The sequence below is a fragment of the Elephantulus edwardii genome, unplaced genomic scaffold (assembly GCF_000299155.1).
Source record: "Elephantulus edwardii isolate Elephantulus edwardi_28Jun2011 unplaced genomic scaffold, EleEdw1.0 scaffold00152, whole genome shotgun sequence".
Lineage (NCBI taxonomy): Eukaryota > Metazoa > Chordata > Mammalia > Macroscelidea > Macroscelididae > Elephantulus > Elephantulus edwardii.
In genome coordinates this window covers 4,492,468-4,509,261 of record NW_006399902.1, presented here as the reverse complement: position 1 = coordinate 4,509,261, position 16,794 = coordinate 4,492,468, and positions in this window count along the sequence as shown.

The following is a 16,794-nucleotide window of genomic DNA, read 5'->3' as shown; positions in this document are numbered from 1 at the left end:
CCACCGTGTTCAAGTTGTAGTTATTATCACTGTACCAATTCATCTTGTTGAGGTTCTTCCTCTCATTCACTGACCCTCTATTTTTCTAAAATAATGTCCTTCTCCTGGAACTAAAACAATCTGACAACATAATCAAAGTATGTTAGATGAAGTTTCACCATGCTTGTCTCTAAGGAGCATTCTGATTGCACTTCCTCCAAAAGAGATTTTTTTCTTTTGGTGATCTATAGATATTCCACACTCTGCTGACATCATAATTCAAAGACATCAATTCTTCTTCAGCCTTCCTTATTGATTGTCCAACTTCCAAACGAATGCAAAGCAACTGAAAAAGCCATGGACTGAGTTCGGTGAACCTCAAACTGACATTCTTGCTCTTTAGTATCTTTAGATTTATTTTAGCATTTTTAGAGGACCTTTAGTATTTTTATTTATTTTTGATTTATTTAAGTATTTTTAGAGGACCTTGACAGCAGATTTTTTTTTTTATTTCAAGGAACATCTACAGAGATTTTGGACTTCCATTCATTCATTGTTGCAATTTTCTCCCCTCCCACCCTCCCCCCCAGCCCCAGTTCACTCCTCTCCTTGAAAAGCCAAAGAAAAACTCCTTTATTGGTACACAATCCCCCCTCACACCCCCACCCAACCCCCACCCGGAGTATACTCCACTCTGCAACCCTCATTCCGTACTCTTATGATAATTATAATGCCCTAAAATATATTATTTTTAAACTATTCTCTCCCTCATTGGCTTCAATGCAGTAAACATAATTTATCCAGTTTTTCTCAGTCTTACCCCCACCCTGATGTCAGTCTCATTCTACAACAGTGGCACCATATAGTATTTGTCCTTTTGTGACTGAGATATTTCACTCAGCATCATGTCCTCCAGGTTGACAGTAGATTTTGTTCAATGCAACATGTATGTTGATTTCTTGACTGAAAGAAATCAACATTCATGTGTTGATTGTGGATGCAAGAAAAACAAAATCTTTGACAACCTGAATCTTTTCTCCATCTATCATGCCTATTTGTCTAGTTGCGAGGATTTTTGTTTTCTTTACATTGAAACATAATGCATTGAAATCTCCAGTCTTTGGTCCTCTTCGGTAAGTGCTTCAAATCTTCTTCAATTTCTGCAAGCAAGGTTGCATCACCTGTATTTTGTAGGCTGTTGACGAGTCTTCCTTCAACCCTGATGCCATATTCTTCTCCATATAGTCTAGTTTCTTAAAGTATTTACTCAGAATACAGATTGAATGGTTAATGATTTGTGTACAGGTTCTGCATGAACACAACTGAATGTTTTGGAATTTTAATTTTTCTTAATGTTGTCCATAATTTATTATGACCCACATAGTCCAATGCCTTTGCATAGAATAACACACAAGTCAACATCTTTCTGGTATTATTCACTGTCAGTCAATATCCAGCTGACTTCAACAAAGCTATGCCTTGTTCTACGTCCTCTTCTGAATCCATCTTGAATTTCTAGAGAGTTTATGTTTCTAGTAATTTTTAAATAATCTTGTGTGTGATATTAATGACATAGATTGATAATTTGCACATTTTATTGGATCACCTTTTTAGAATTGGAACAAATAAAGATATCTTCCAGTCAGTTAGTCAGGTAGATATTTTCCAAATTTCTTGACATAGACTAATGAGCATGTACAGTGCTATGTATGTTTGCTGAAACACCTCAATTTGTGTTCTGTGAATTTCTAGAATTTCTTTTTCTGTTAATGTCTTCAGTGCAGTTGCATCATTAAATGAAAAAAAATATGATTTGTAAACTTCAACCTGACTAAAAAAGAGATAATGACATTTTTAAAAAACCCTCCCAAAAGAATAAATTAAAAGAAAAAATAGTTTTAAAATTAAAAAGAAAATACTACGGTGTGGATCAGATGCATTTTGGTCCTCAAAGTGACATCTTTGCTTTTAAAAAAAAATTTTTTAATTACTATTATTTGTTATGTGTGTACTTTCAAATCGGATCTGATTGGTACAGGAGGCAATTGCTCCTCCTTATACAGCAGAGCATCTGGTGGATTTGAACTGTGCACCTCTGGAATTGCAGTGCAGCTTTTTGCCACTAGGCCACCAGAGCTCGCTGACATCTTTGCTTTTAACACTTTAAAAAAGTCTTCTGCAGATTTACCGAATATAATACTTTATTTGCTTTCTCAAACTCTTCTTTCATGTGAGGTGATCTTGGTTAGATCTGAATAAAATCAAACCCTTGACATCAGTCTTCATTTGTCTTTGATTTGAGGTGTAATCCATATAAATGGATGAAGTCTTTTGTCTTAACTGATGTTGTTGTTAGGTGCCCTTGAGTCTAGCATGACTCATAGTGACTCTATGGATAAAAGTTCTGAACTCTGCTCTATCCTGTGCCATCCTCATGTTTCCTGACACAGAAGAGTCCATTGCAGCAGTCAACATGTCGGTCTACATGAGGGTCTTCCTCTCCTTGCCTTCCCAGCATCATGCCCATCTCCAAGGAATAGCTCCTCCTAGCAACATGTCCAAAGTATGTGAGGTGAAGCCTCATCATTCTTTCCTCCAAAGAGCACTCTGGCTGCACCCTCTCCAGGAAATATCTGTTGTTTCTCTTGGTTGCCCATGGGATATTCAGTATGTTAGTTACTTAATTGATGCCTAGGTGTATTAAATAGTTCATATTTTGCTATATGTTATTTCTCACCACTTTTATAATGAATTTATATTTAAGCTGGGTTAAATGGCATAACTGTTTCTTTTTAGGGGGCTCTGCAATCTCCTCCTATGGGCTTTATAGCCTCCTGAGATTCTGCCAGAGGGTCTATAAGTTGGTTCCAATGCATTGGGTTTTGGTTTGGTGTTGGTGTTTTGGTTGTTGTTTGTCTTTAGAGTTCCTTTTTAATCTTAACATTTATTCAGGTTGTTGTTGCTGTTGTGTGTGGTGTGGAGTCAAACCAACTCATGGCTGACCCTCCAGCAGGTTTTCAGAGGCAGTTAATTGGACCCGTGAAGATTGCCCATCCTTCTTCCGCAGAGCAGGTGGTGGGTTCGAACCATGTGCCTGTGGGATTGCAGCGCAGCTTCTTACTGTTACTCCACTAGAGTGTTTAATCATAACTATTTTTTTACATAATAGAGGGTAGGTACTATTATCCAGTTGCATGAACTGTAGTCCAAATATTTAAGAAGAAATAATGGCTCTTTATTTGCTTTGCACATTTATCCTTAGTCAGTAAGCATTACACTGAATGATCCATGTTGGTTACTTTTTGTTAAAAGTACAATCACTATATAGAACTCATTGTGTGAATGTACTATGATATATTTAACCTTTCGCATTTTGTTGTGGTTTTTTTAAAATTCCACCATGTCACGTTTTGATTTTTTTTCCAAGTTTTATTCTGAGAATACTGAGATAAACAGCATTTAGATCTTTTTTCTAAAAGATGGAACATTAATTTTTTTTTGTATAAAATTGTAGACAAAAGTTACAGAATACATTCCAGTTCAGAAAATGCTAATTGTGAACAAAAAGCTTTTTAACATAGAAAAGTATGGGTGTTAAAATGATTTTGCATACTTCTAATGAGTGATTACTCATATAACAGGCATTGAAATAGTTACCAACAAAAGCAGCCACTGGGAAGTTTAGCAATCCAAGAATTGTGTTTCAGGAGACCAGTTTGAATCTAACAGTAAGTATTTTGGAGGAGCTGTTAAATATTCTTCATATAATATCTATTTTAATTCCAACATTAAGTATGGTAGGAAGAACCAGTCACTAATACAATCCGTCCGTGTAACAGTTTTCATTAGAGCAATCAATAAATCAGGTAAGCACATATGATGGGGCAAATAGTAATGTAGCATAATGCCAGTGTATCCTTGGATATTAAAGGACATAAAATTGCTTTTTCCATTTGTAAACAACCTTTATACATTTGGCTTCCCTGGGACATGATCCTTGTTTCCTCATTGACTGCAAGCAGTGAATGTTTGTGATTGCGACAGTGTTATATACTGGCTCCCGTAATTATGTTGTACCATTTGTTACATATTCTATGCAAAAGACAAGATCTGTAGGTTCTAGACCCAAAGAGCTTGCAATCCACTACTGCTGTTGTTGTTGCTAAGTGCCGTTGAGTCGTAGGCAACTCATAGTGACCCTATGAACAAAAGTCCTCGACACTCATCCTTTCTCCATGTTCATAGAGTTTCCAGAGGCAAGCTATTTACGGAAGTGGATGCCACCCCTGCTTCCAAAATCCACTGCTAGAACCATTAAATACATAGATGCCTTAAGCAATATGTATTAGGCTAACTGAAAGGTAAGTGGTTCAGACTCACTAGCTGGTCCATAGAAGAAAGATGGGGAGCCTCCTCCTGTTAAGATTCACAGCATCATAAACCTGATGTTGGGTCAACATGAGTTTTTATAAGTACTATGGAGTTCAGGAGAACCAAAGTAGAATTCACGCCTTTGAGTAGTGGTGCTGGCAGAAAGCATTGAACATGCCACGGATTTAAAAAAACAAACAAACCAACAACGCCAAAAACCCAACAAACAAAAAACATATCTATTTTGGAAGACATGCAGTCAGAACTCTCTTAGAAGCAAAACATTGTAAAATATTTTTGGCATGTTGTTGAGAGGACCCAATCCTTAGAAAGAGACAGCATACTAAGAATGGTAGAAGATCAGCAAAGAAGAAGAGGAAGTCCCTCAATGAGAGAGAGAGGGGCTGACATAGCGACTACAACAATGGGCTTAAGCGAGTTAGAGCTAGTGGGGATGGTTTAAGACAGGATAAGGTCTTGCTCTGTTGTTCATAGGTCAACTCTAGGTCATACATAAGCCCTATATATGAGTCAGAATTGACTTGAAAGCAATACGGAGTTTCTGTCTGGTGCAAATTGTTAATAAGCTCAGCGGCCAACCAAAAGCCTGGGGGTTTTCGTTCATCCAGAAGTACCGCGAGAGAAAAGCCTGGCGACCTGGTTCTGAGAAACCAGCCGCTGAAAACCCTAGGGAGCAAGGTTCTAGTCTGACACACATGGAGTGGACATGAGTGGGAGCTGCTGCAAGAGCACCTGTGTTGTTTTAAAAAGAAATACTTTTTCTCACTGAGCTCTACTGGCCTAGTGGCAGGAAGCTGCACTGCAATTCCAGAGGTGCACAGTTCAAATTCATCAGATGTTCTGCTGGAGAAGGAGGGACAATCTCCTCCTGTACCAGTCAGATCTGATTTGACTGTACACACACAATAATAATAATTTTTTTTAAAAAAAGAAATACTTTTTCTCAGTTAGGGAGCTCTGATGGCTGAATGCTAAGGAATTGTGTTGTGTGCTGTTAGTTCAGAGGAAGGTGGTTTGAATCTACCAGTTGTTCCTTGGAGAAAGATAGGCAATCTTCTCCCAGTCAACTTACAGCCTTTGAAAACCCCTTGGAGGTCCAGCTATGAGTCAGTTCCATCTTGATGAGAATGAGTGAGTGTGAGACATTTTCTTAATCATTATAAGTTTGGAGTTTTGGGGTTTTGTTTTGTTTTACTTTATATATTCCTTGTGGGTCTCTGCTAAAGTTTAGTGTATTGAGATTAGTGTGATGAATGAGACAAGGACATGGTCAGACTCAGACTTAAGCAATGACATAAGATGACGCAGACCAAGCGAGGAGCCCAGGGGAGGGAGAGGGATTCTGACAGGGTGTTTAGGAGGTTCCAGGGACGAGCTGGCAATGAGCTGAGTCATAAGGATCAGGAGAGATGTGCTGGCAGTGATGAGGGGAAAGGAGACACTTTAGTGACTCAAGAACTCACTGTCAAATTGGTTCCAACTCATTGTGACCTTCCATCGAATTTCTGAAGCTGTAAGTCATAACGGGAGAAGACTGTCCATCATCGCTGTCCAATTCAGTCTGATTCCTAGCTATCCTAAAGGACCAAGCAGAATTGTGCTGTAGGATTTCCAAGGCTTCAATCTCTAGAAAAGCAGACCACCAGATATCCCGCTGAGTACCTTGTGGGTAACAACTACTAATCTTTCAGTTAGGACTTGGGTACTTACCCACTGAATTGACAGGTTCCTTGGAAACGTCAAGGGGCAAAGTCAAGGAGGTAGGAATAGGCAGGAAGCCAAAGAGAGAAGGATTAGGTGGACCAGGAGGATCTGGAGCCTGGGGTCAGGGTATCACTTATCCCTGTGCCAGAGAAGGCATCAGCCAGACTATGATGAATGAAATTAAATGAAGCAGAAGGGATGTGGGCCTTGAATTGCAGGCTGAATAATTTACCCTTTACTCTGACAATGAGAAGCAAAGACCCCTGTGAAAAAAAGATGCTCTCAGCAGAGCCATGAGCTCAGCATCTGGGCGTTCTCTGCACATCACTGCCCCCTTGTGGCTGATCTGGGACTAACTGGGTGCCAGGGCTCAGCCAAACGAAATAAATGAGTGGAAAGTGGTGAGAATTCCCAGCGGGGGTCAGATAATCAGAAACCGTGACATCCTGGTCTGAGGATGTCTGGTTCCAATATGCTCTTAGACCGTCTTGTCTGAATTCTTTATTATACTTGGAGAAGACGAGGCTGTAACGGGCACACTCCACCAGCCACTCCACAAGAGAAAGATGGCAATCTCCACCTGAGAGATTTATTGCCTCTGAAAACTGGGTGGAGGGTCAGTTACCAGACAGTTCCAGCTCTGTGTATAACACATCAACAAAGAGAAGGAGGCAATAGATTTGATGTAGCACAGCCCTCAGTCTGTAGCTTAGCTTTATTTCTTACTGGGAAAGTGGCCTCAACCCTTCTGAGCCTCATTTCCATCTCTGCAAAGCAGAGCCCAAGATCTAACATACTTGTCTTTCTGGTAACACTATATTCTGTTACTGAGATGGAAAATAATGGCATATGTAAAGAAAGTAGATGAAGAGTAATGAAAGTGGCAAACACATGCAAACCCCCCAGTGAACCTTGATTGTATATAAAACAAAATGCTGTCTTGTGGTATTTAAAAGAATATAGAATTGAAATATATGACAAAAATGGTAAAGAAGCCATGAAGTAGATAAATGGCATTAAACCTTTGTAAATGCCTTGAATTATCCTGGAGTAAAGGTGCTAATTATTACTCTAGACTTAGCAGCTGGGCAAACCATGACTTCTAGGCCAAATAGCGGCAAGAGTAATTTCCAAATTAGTCAAGAGAAGAGTGCCTGTAGATGAAAGGAATTAAAACGTTGCTGTACACTTTTAAATTGAGATCGTGCTTAGAAACACATTTTTTGGCCGTCATTTGTGGCAAGTGTTAAGCAAAAAAGTAAATTTGCGCCAAGTGTTAAGCAAAAAAGTTAATACACTATGACAGACTAGGAAGTCAGACTAGCCATCTACGTCTAAAACAATGGGCCCATAAAGCTCTGTGAATAACAACAGACCATTGTCTGATATGATGCTGGAAGATGAGAGCCTTGGGTTAGAAGGTACTCAAAATAATACTGGATGAGAGCTACTTCTTCAAAGTAGAGTCTACCTTAATGGCGTCTATTGGAGCCCTTCATAGCTTTCAGCTAATGAAAAACCTTCAGTTAATGACGTAGCATGACACAAAATGAGAAGAAAAAGCTGCAAGCATCTATTAGTAAGAACATGGAGTTTATGAAGTATGAATCTAGGAATATTGGCAGTTGCAAAAAAAAATGATCAATATTCTATGCATTAATGAATTTAACTGGATTGGTATCAGGCATTTTAAATTGGATAATCATATAGTCTACTCTGCTAGGAATGACAAATTGAAGATGAATATTATTGCATTCATCTTTGAAAAGTGCATTTTAAGATCTGCCCAAAAGTATAACACTTCAGTGACAGGTTAACATCTATACACACACAAGGAAGACCTATTAATTATTAAAATATATACACCAACCATTGAAACCAAGGAAAAAGGAATTGAAGATTTCCACCAACTTTTGCAGGGTGAAATTGATCAAGTATGCAATCAAGATGCATTATAATAATAGTTGGTGATTGGAATTCAAAATTTGAAAACAAAGAAGGATTAGTAGTTGGAAAATGTAGTTGTAGTGACAAAAATGAAACCAAAGATTGCATGACAGAATTTTGTACTATAAACAACTTATTCATTGAAAATATATTGTTAGTAGGATTGTAAAATGGTACAACCATCCTGGAAGGTAGAAAAAAAAAGCTGAACATAGAAATTTGATATGATCCAGCTATTTCACTACTTGGAATATATCCTGAAAAAATGAGAACTGGGGCAAAAACAGAGACTTGTACAAGAGTGTTCACGGCAATGTTATTCACCATCACAAGAAGATGAAAACAGCCCAGATGTCCAACTACAAAAAAATAGATTGAGAAATTATGGTACATTCACACAGTGGAATACTATGCAGCGCGCAGGAGCAATGACTTAGTAAATTATTACCTAACTTGGGAGGGATTGGAGAGCATTATACTGAGTGAATTAACTCAGTCCCACAGGGACAAATATTGTGTAAAACCATTATTGTAGAATAAATATAAGGATTCAAGGGGGGGAGGGTGGAAGCAGAGGGATGAGGATGTGCAGGGGGAGGGGGAATTAATCATGGGGTGATATAGTTTGATGAGTGGGGGTTGAAGAAAATTGGAAGAATCTATTCTGGAAAACAACATATTAGAATTTTGTAAATAAATGAAAATAATAATAATAAAAGAAAACAGTTGTTTTTTTTTAAAAAAAAGTATAAATGGTGACTATATTATTCATGGACCTTGCCTGAATAGACTGTCTCTGTAGAAAGAGACAGTGCAGAAGCTCAATATCAGCAATTAAAACAAAGCCAAGGACTGACTATTGAATCAATTGCTCATATAAAAGATCAAACTGACGGTGACGAAAATGAACACAAGGCTAAAAGAGTCATAATACTACCTTTAGTATATCTCTCCTCAATTTAAAAACCATCTCAATAATAGATTTTATGCACTGAACACAAACAGCCAAAATCCAGATGAGTCAGGGCATGACATTATACATGAAGAAAGCAAAAGAACATTAACATTACCAAAAAAAGCAAAAAGATTTCAGAACAGATTCTGAAAGTTGCTCTTGAACAAAAAGAAGTGAGAACAAAAGGAAGACATGATGAAATAAGAGAGCTGAAGATTTCAAAAGATTGTTGTTGTTGTTATGTGCCATCAAGTCACTTGCGACTCATAGCGACCCTATATACAAGAGCCCTAAATGTTGTTCTATCCTATACCAACCTCACCATCTCAAAAACACTCATTCCCACCACTCCACTCACAGAATCGATCCATCTCATCGAGTGTCTTCTTATCCTGCGCTGTCTCTCCACTCTCCCAAACATGATGTTCCTCTCCAAGGACCAGTCCCTCCTTGCAATATACCCAAAGTATGTCAGGCAAAGCTTCAGAATCCTTGACTCTAAGGAGCATTCTGGCTTCACCCTCTCCAGGACAAATCTGTTTGTTCTCCTAGCAGTCCATGGTATATTCAACACTCGTCTCCAGCACCACAGTTCAAAGGCATCAATTATCTTTCTATCATCCCTATTCACTGTCCAACTCTCCTATGCATAGCACCTAATTACGAAGACTATAGCCTGGATCAGGCACACCTTAGTCTCCAGCCTGATGTCGTTGCTCTTCAGTACTCTTGAGAGGTCCCTCACAGCTGACTTTCCCAATGCAATTCATCTCCTGATTTCCCGGCTGCTCTTACCAAGAGTGTTAACTGTGGAACCAAGTAAACTAAAACTGTTAACTATCTCAATCTCTTCACCATCCATACTGATACTGCCAATTGGCCCAGTGGTGAGAATCTTTGTTTTCTTGATGTTGAGCTTCAATCCATATTGAAGACTGCACTCCTTGACCTTCTGCAGCAAGCACTTCAGGTTCTCCTCAGTTTCAGCAAGCAGGGTTGTGTCATCTGCATAACGCAGGTTGTTGGTGATTCTTCTACCAATCCTGATGTCACATTCCTCCTTGTACAGCCCAGCATCTCGGATGATCTGTTCTGCTTACAGATTGAAAAGGATTCAAAGGGTAGTTTGAAAAAATAAAGTATTATAGCAAAATGTACAAAGACCAGTAGATACAAACCCAGAAGAGAATAACACATGTGGTATTTTTCAGATTGAAAGAAGTGAAGAACAATTTCTTTTTTTTTTTATGGAAAAGTAAAAGAAAAGATTCTTTCATTGTTTTACAAACCCTCCCCCAGGTCCCCTCCACCATGCAGCCCTCGCTCTAGTCTCCTGTGATGACAGAAACGCCCAGTTACATCTCTCTTTTAGACGGTTCTCTCCCTCCTCTGTTTCAGTGCAGTATACATTATTGAACCCATCTTACTCAGTCTCTCCACAACCCCAAGGACAGTGAAGAACAATTTCAAGCCCTGAACTGCGATACTGAAAGATTCTCTGTGCAAAATACCGAATGATATTTTCAATATCATTTTTAATGTAAGAAGTATCAAAGGAAAACAGAAGGAATACATAGAATCACTGTATACACACAAAAATTGGTAAACATTAAACAATTTCAGTACATAGCATATGATCAAGATTAGAGGGTACTGAAGGAAGAATTCCAAGCTGCAATGGAGGCATTGGAAACCGCCCCCCAAACTGTCAAAAAAATTGATGAAATATCAATTGAGATGTTGGAAAAAACAGATGCAGCCTTGGACATGCTCAACTAGTCTATGCTAAGAAATTTGGAGTTCAGCTACCTGACAAACTAACTGGATGAGATTCTTATTTGTGCTTAGTCCACAAAAAATTGATACAACAGAGTATGAAAATTATCTAACAATATCATTAATATCACATGTAAATAATATAATTAATATCATATGCAAGCAATATCATTAATATCAAATGCAAATAAAATATTGTTGAAACAGATTTTTTTAAAAATTACTGAAATAGTACATCAATAAGGAATTGTCATCAATTCAAGTGGAATTTGGAAAAGATCGTAGAATGAGATAATTATTGATGATGTCATATGGAATGAAACCAAGACTTTAAAAAAGATGTTTATTTGTGTTTTATTGGCTGTGCAAAGGCATTGAATTGTGCAGATCATAATAAATTATGGACATTGAGAAGAACGGGAATTCCAGAATACTCAATTTTATTCATGCAAAACTTGTACATGGATTAAGATGTAACTATTTGAACAGAATAAAGGACTATTTAATAGTTTCAAATTGTGAAAGGTGTATGTCAGTGTTGTATCCTTTCACCATACTTATTTAATTTATTTGCTAAACAAATAATCTGAGAATTTGGACTACATGAAGAAGAAGGTAACATCAGGATAGGAGGAAGATTCGTCAATAATCTGTGATATGCAGATGGCACAAATTTGCTTGCTGAAAGTGAAGATAATTGTTTACTGAAAAATATTAAAGACTTTGGAATAGATTACATCTCATCAACATTCAGAAAACAAAAATCACCATCAATGAACCAATAAACAACATCATGTTGTTATTGTTCTTGTTATGTACTATTGACTTGTGACCCACTCCTAGCTAACCCTCCTATAGGTTTTTAGAGACAGTAAATTGCACAAGAGGAGATTGCTCTTTTTTCTCCCTCTGAGCAGTTGGTGGATTTGAAACATACACCTTTGGGTTGACAGGACAATTCCTTACTCACTAGGCCACCAGAGCTCCCTAACAACATAATCACATTAATACCAGATAAAGCTTACTTAAGGAAAAAGTATTACTAGAGATAAAGATTCAAGATTACAATTTAAAAAAAAAAATTAGTACAAAAGGAAGGTAAAAAAAAATCACAAATTTGTATACACCTGAAAACACAACTTGAAAAGACATAAAGCAAAAGTTGTCAAGACTAAAAGGAGAACTATGTAAATGCATGAAAAGAACTATATATTTGAATAGAGTTTTTTCTCAGAAAATACATCTAATTTAAAAAATCAGTGAAGACATAGATGATTTAAGCAAAATACTCAGCCAATTAAACTCCATACCCTATTTTTAATATATAGGCAAAATACCATCATTTTCAAGATGATGTGGATGATTTATGAAAATTGAGCAACTTTTGATCATAAAGTAAGCCTCAACAAATTTCAAAATGTTGAAATCTATAGACTAGATTCAATAAACTAGGAATGTGTGATCAAAGTTCAAATTAAATCAGAAGGCAATAAAGGAGAGCTACTAGGAAATCACTAAGTGTTTGCAAATTAAACAGCATATGGCTTAATAATCCGTGAGTCAAAGAAAAAAAAACAACAGAATGGTAATCAGAAAGCATATTGACTTTGCAATGCACCTTTTATTCTGTACTGTTGTCATACAAATAATGTCTAATCGTATATTCCTTTTAAAGATTGGGCTGGAGAACCAAGATGGTGGTGGTGGAGAAACAGTGTATGGAGCTAGAGGAGTGGCAAGCTGCATAGAAACAGGCCACCAGAGAGACTGACATGGTGCACAGAGACTGATGCGGTGCAACGTGGACAGTAAGAATTTGAATCAGAATTTTATTAAAATAATTCATTTGGGAGCCACAGGAGCAGCAAGCAGCGGGTCCCAGTGGAAGATGCCAGCCAAGCTGCTGTGAGACCCACCCACAAAGAGCAAGCAGATCAGTAGAAATTTGACTGAGTTTTCTTAAGCCCCACTGACCCACCAGGAGCAAGGGGGTCAGTGGGAATCTGACTGAGTTTTCTTGGGTCCTGCCAACTGGCCAGGAGAGAGTGGGTCAGTGGAAATTTGACAAAGTTTTCTTGGGTCTCACTGGACCCAGGGCCTCCCCTGGGGTGGGAGCCACTAGGCGAAGATACCTGGGTGAGGGCTGCTGGGCAAGGACCACTGAGTGAGAGCTGTTGGGTAGGAGATGGACAGCTAGAATTTTAGTAGGGACTCCACTCATGAGAGTGAGGTCCCCACAAGTGCCTGACCTGGCCCTGTGGTTGTACCACTCCCCATGCCTACCTTGACCCCCATTTCGGCTTGACACCCATGTCTATACATCCAGTCAATCAACTTGCCTTTAATCCAGAGCACCTTGATCTGACTTAGCTACAAGAGGCTGCTCTCACAGTCCCTGAATTCAACCTTCCCTTGAGTCAAAAGTTCAGAGAGAAACATAAACTGGATAGCTGCCCCACTGATCTCTAGAGCATTGTCTTTAGATCAAGAACCTACCAATGTCATGAAAGAAGCAGGCTATCCTGCACCCTACACAAGTGCAAAGCAAGATGTCACCCCCAAAATGTGACACAGTATCAATGGATTTCCTGAATCCAGAAAGTCTGATGGAAGTGACATAGAATTTAAAAGAACAATGATTGAATATTTTCAATGGGTGAAAGACAAACTTGAATAATTACAGGACACTTCAAGCAAAAACCAGGAGGAACTAAAAAAAAAAATAATCCAGAACAATGCAGATAAAACAAATGAGACATTAGTGGCATTGGAAAAACAAGAAACCATGATCCAAAATATGAGTCTATTGTTTCAAATTCTGTAACATGATGGAGGGACAAATGAGCAGAGTTGAAGAGATGTAACACAGAACCAGTGAAATAGAAGATAGATTTGCCACCTCTGATCTGCTAGAGCAAAAAGCAGAATCCAAAAGGAAGAAAAAAGAAGAAAACCTAAGAATAATGTGGGACACCACTAAAAGAAATAACATGCACATGATCAAAATCCCAGAAAAGGAAGAAGCAAGTAAAGGCACTGAAAAAGTTGTGGAAGAATTACTAGAGTAAAACTTCCCAGGCATAATAAAGAATGAGAGAATATATATTCAAGAAGCTGAGTGAACACCATATAGAATAGACCCCAAAAGGAAAACACTAAGGCGTATCATAGTCAGATTTGCCAGAACCAAAGAGAAGGAGAGAATTCTGAAAGCAGCAAGGGAGAAACAAAGAGTAATCTTATAAGGGAGAGCAGATAAGATTAAATGTCAATTTCTCAGCTGAAACCATGTGAGCAAGAAGACAGGGGAAGGACATACATCAAACACTCAAAGAACACTACTGTCAACCAAGAATACTGTACCCAGCAAAATTGTCCATCAAATATGAAGGAGAGATCAAGATATTTCCAGAAAAACAGAATCTAAGGGAGTTTGTAAAAACAAGACCAGTGTTGCTGGAAACACTGAGAGATGTCCTTCTTACAGAGGTGCCACAGAAAGAAGCATGGACCAAAGTAACTAGCAACAACACCAAAAAGAACTCAACAAAATGATAGCAATAAAATCCTGCCTTTCAATAATCACACTAAATGTGAATGGTTTAAAGGCACCACTGAAGAGAAAAAAGAGTAGCAGATTGGATAAAAACCCCAAAATTCATCAATATGCTGTCTACAAGAGACACACCTGAAAAAATGAAGATAAACCAAGACTAAAAATAAAAGGGTGGTGGAAAAATATACCAAGCAAATGGCAACCAGAAAAAAAGCTGGAGCAGCAATATTAATCTCTGATAAGATAAATTTCAATGCAAAAACCATCACAATGGACACTGAAGGTCACTACATAATGATTAAAGAATCAATAGAACAAGAGAACATAAAAATAATAAATATTTAAGCACCAAATGAAAGACCTGCAAAATATATACAAACAATAACAAAACTGAAAAAGGAAATAGACAACACTACTATAGTAGCTGGAGACGTCAATAAACCCCTGTCAAGAAAAGATAGAATGACTCAACAAAGATGCCCTAGAATTAAACCACACAATAAACCAATTCAACTTCGTAGATATTTACAGGCTAATGCACCCAAACAAACAAACAAAAAACCAACCACACAGTATGCCTTCTTCTCCAATGTGCATGGAACGTTCTCCAGAATAGATCACATTTTAGGTCACAAGGCAAGCATCACTAAATTTAAAAACATAGAAATAATACAAAGCATTTTCTCAGACCAAAATGCAACAAAATTAGAAATTAATAACAAGAGGATAAAGGAGGGAAAAACCCATACATTTGGAAGCTGAACAACACCTTGCTTCTAGTGGGTACTAGAAGAAATTAAAAATGAAGTTAAAAAGTTTCTTGAAACAAATGGCAATGAAAATACTATTTACCAAAACCTCTAGGAAACAGCCAAAGCAGTAATCAACGGTCAATTTATAGCAATAAGCAAATATATCAAAAGGCAGGAAAAAATGACAGTTGACTCTTTAACCCAACATCTTCAACAAATTGAAAAAGAAGAGCAAGAAAACCTGACACACTCTAGAGAAACTGAAATTATAAAAATTAGAGCATAAAGAAATGAATAGAAAACAGAAAAACAATTGAAACCATAAAAAAAACCTAGGAGTCGGTTCTTTGAAAATGTCAATAAAATTGACAAACCACTAGCAAAACTAACAAAGGAAAAGACACAAATAATCTGAATAAGAGATGAAATGGATAATGTCACAAAAGAACCAACTAAAATAAAAAGGCTAACATTGGAATATTATGAAAACATACTCAAACAAATATGAAAATCTAGAGGAAATGGACAAATACCTAGAAATGCACAACCTACCTAAAGTGACATAACTGAAATTGAACACCTGAACAGAGCATCACAAAAGAAGAAATTGAAAAGGCAATAAAACAACTTCTAGCCAAAAAAGTTCTGGACCAGATGGCTTTACAAGTGAATTTTATCAAACATTCAGAGAAGATCTGTCACCAATTCTACATAAACTACTTCAGAATAGAAAAAGATGGAATTCTCCCAGACTCATTCTATGAAGCAAACATATCCTTGATACAAAAGCCAGGTAAAGACACCACCACAATAAAAACTATAGGCCAATATCTTTCATGAACATTGATGCAAAAATTCCAAATAAATTCTTGGCCAATAGAATCCAATGATGCATCAAAAAAATAATTCACCATGACCAAATGGGATTTATAACAGGTAAGCAAGGATGGTCCAGCATAAGAAAAACAATCAATGTAATTCATCACATGAACAAAGCAAAGAACAAGAACCACATAATCCTATCAATTGATATAGAAAAGACTTTTGACAAAATCCAACACCATTTCCTGATTAAAACATTCAACAAAATAGGATTAGAGGGGAATTTCTTCAACATAGTTAAAAAGTATATATGCAAACCTGAGAGCCAGCATTGTTCTCAATGGAGAGAGACTAAGGTATTCTCCTTGAGAACAGGAACTAGGCAAGGATGCCTACTATTATCTCTCCTTTTCAATATTATATTGGAAGTCTTAGTTATAACAATAAGGAAATAGAAGGAAATAAGAGTTATCCAAATTGGCAAAGAGCAGGTAAAATTATCTCTTTATACAGATGATATGATCTTTTACTTAGAAAACCTAAAGACTCAGCAAGAAAACTACTGGACATAGTTGACCAATTCAGCAAAGTGGCAGGATACAAGATCAACATACAAAAATAAATTCTATTTCTCTACAGTGACAAAGAGGATATAGAACTGGAGCTAAGAAAAACAATACCCTTCACAATAGCTAATCACAAGATTAAATATTTGGGAGTAAATCTAATCAGAAGCATAAAGGATCTATCCAAAGAAAATTACAAAACATTAATGTTGTTGTTATGTGCCATCGAGTCGCTTGCGATTCATAGCGACCCTATGAACAACAGCCCTAAACTCTGCTCTGTGCCAATCACGCTGTCTCCGACACTCCCATCCTGATTATCCCAGTCACTGAATCAATCCACCT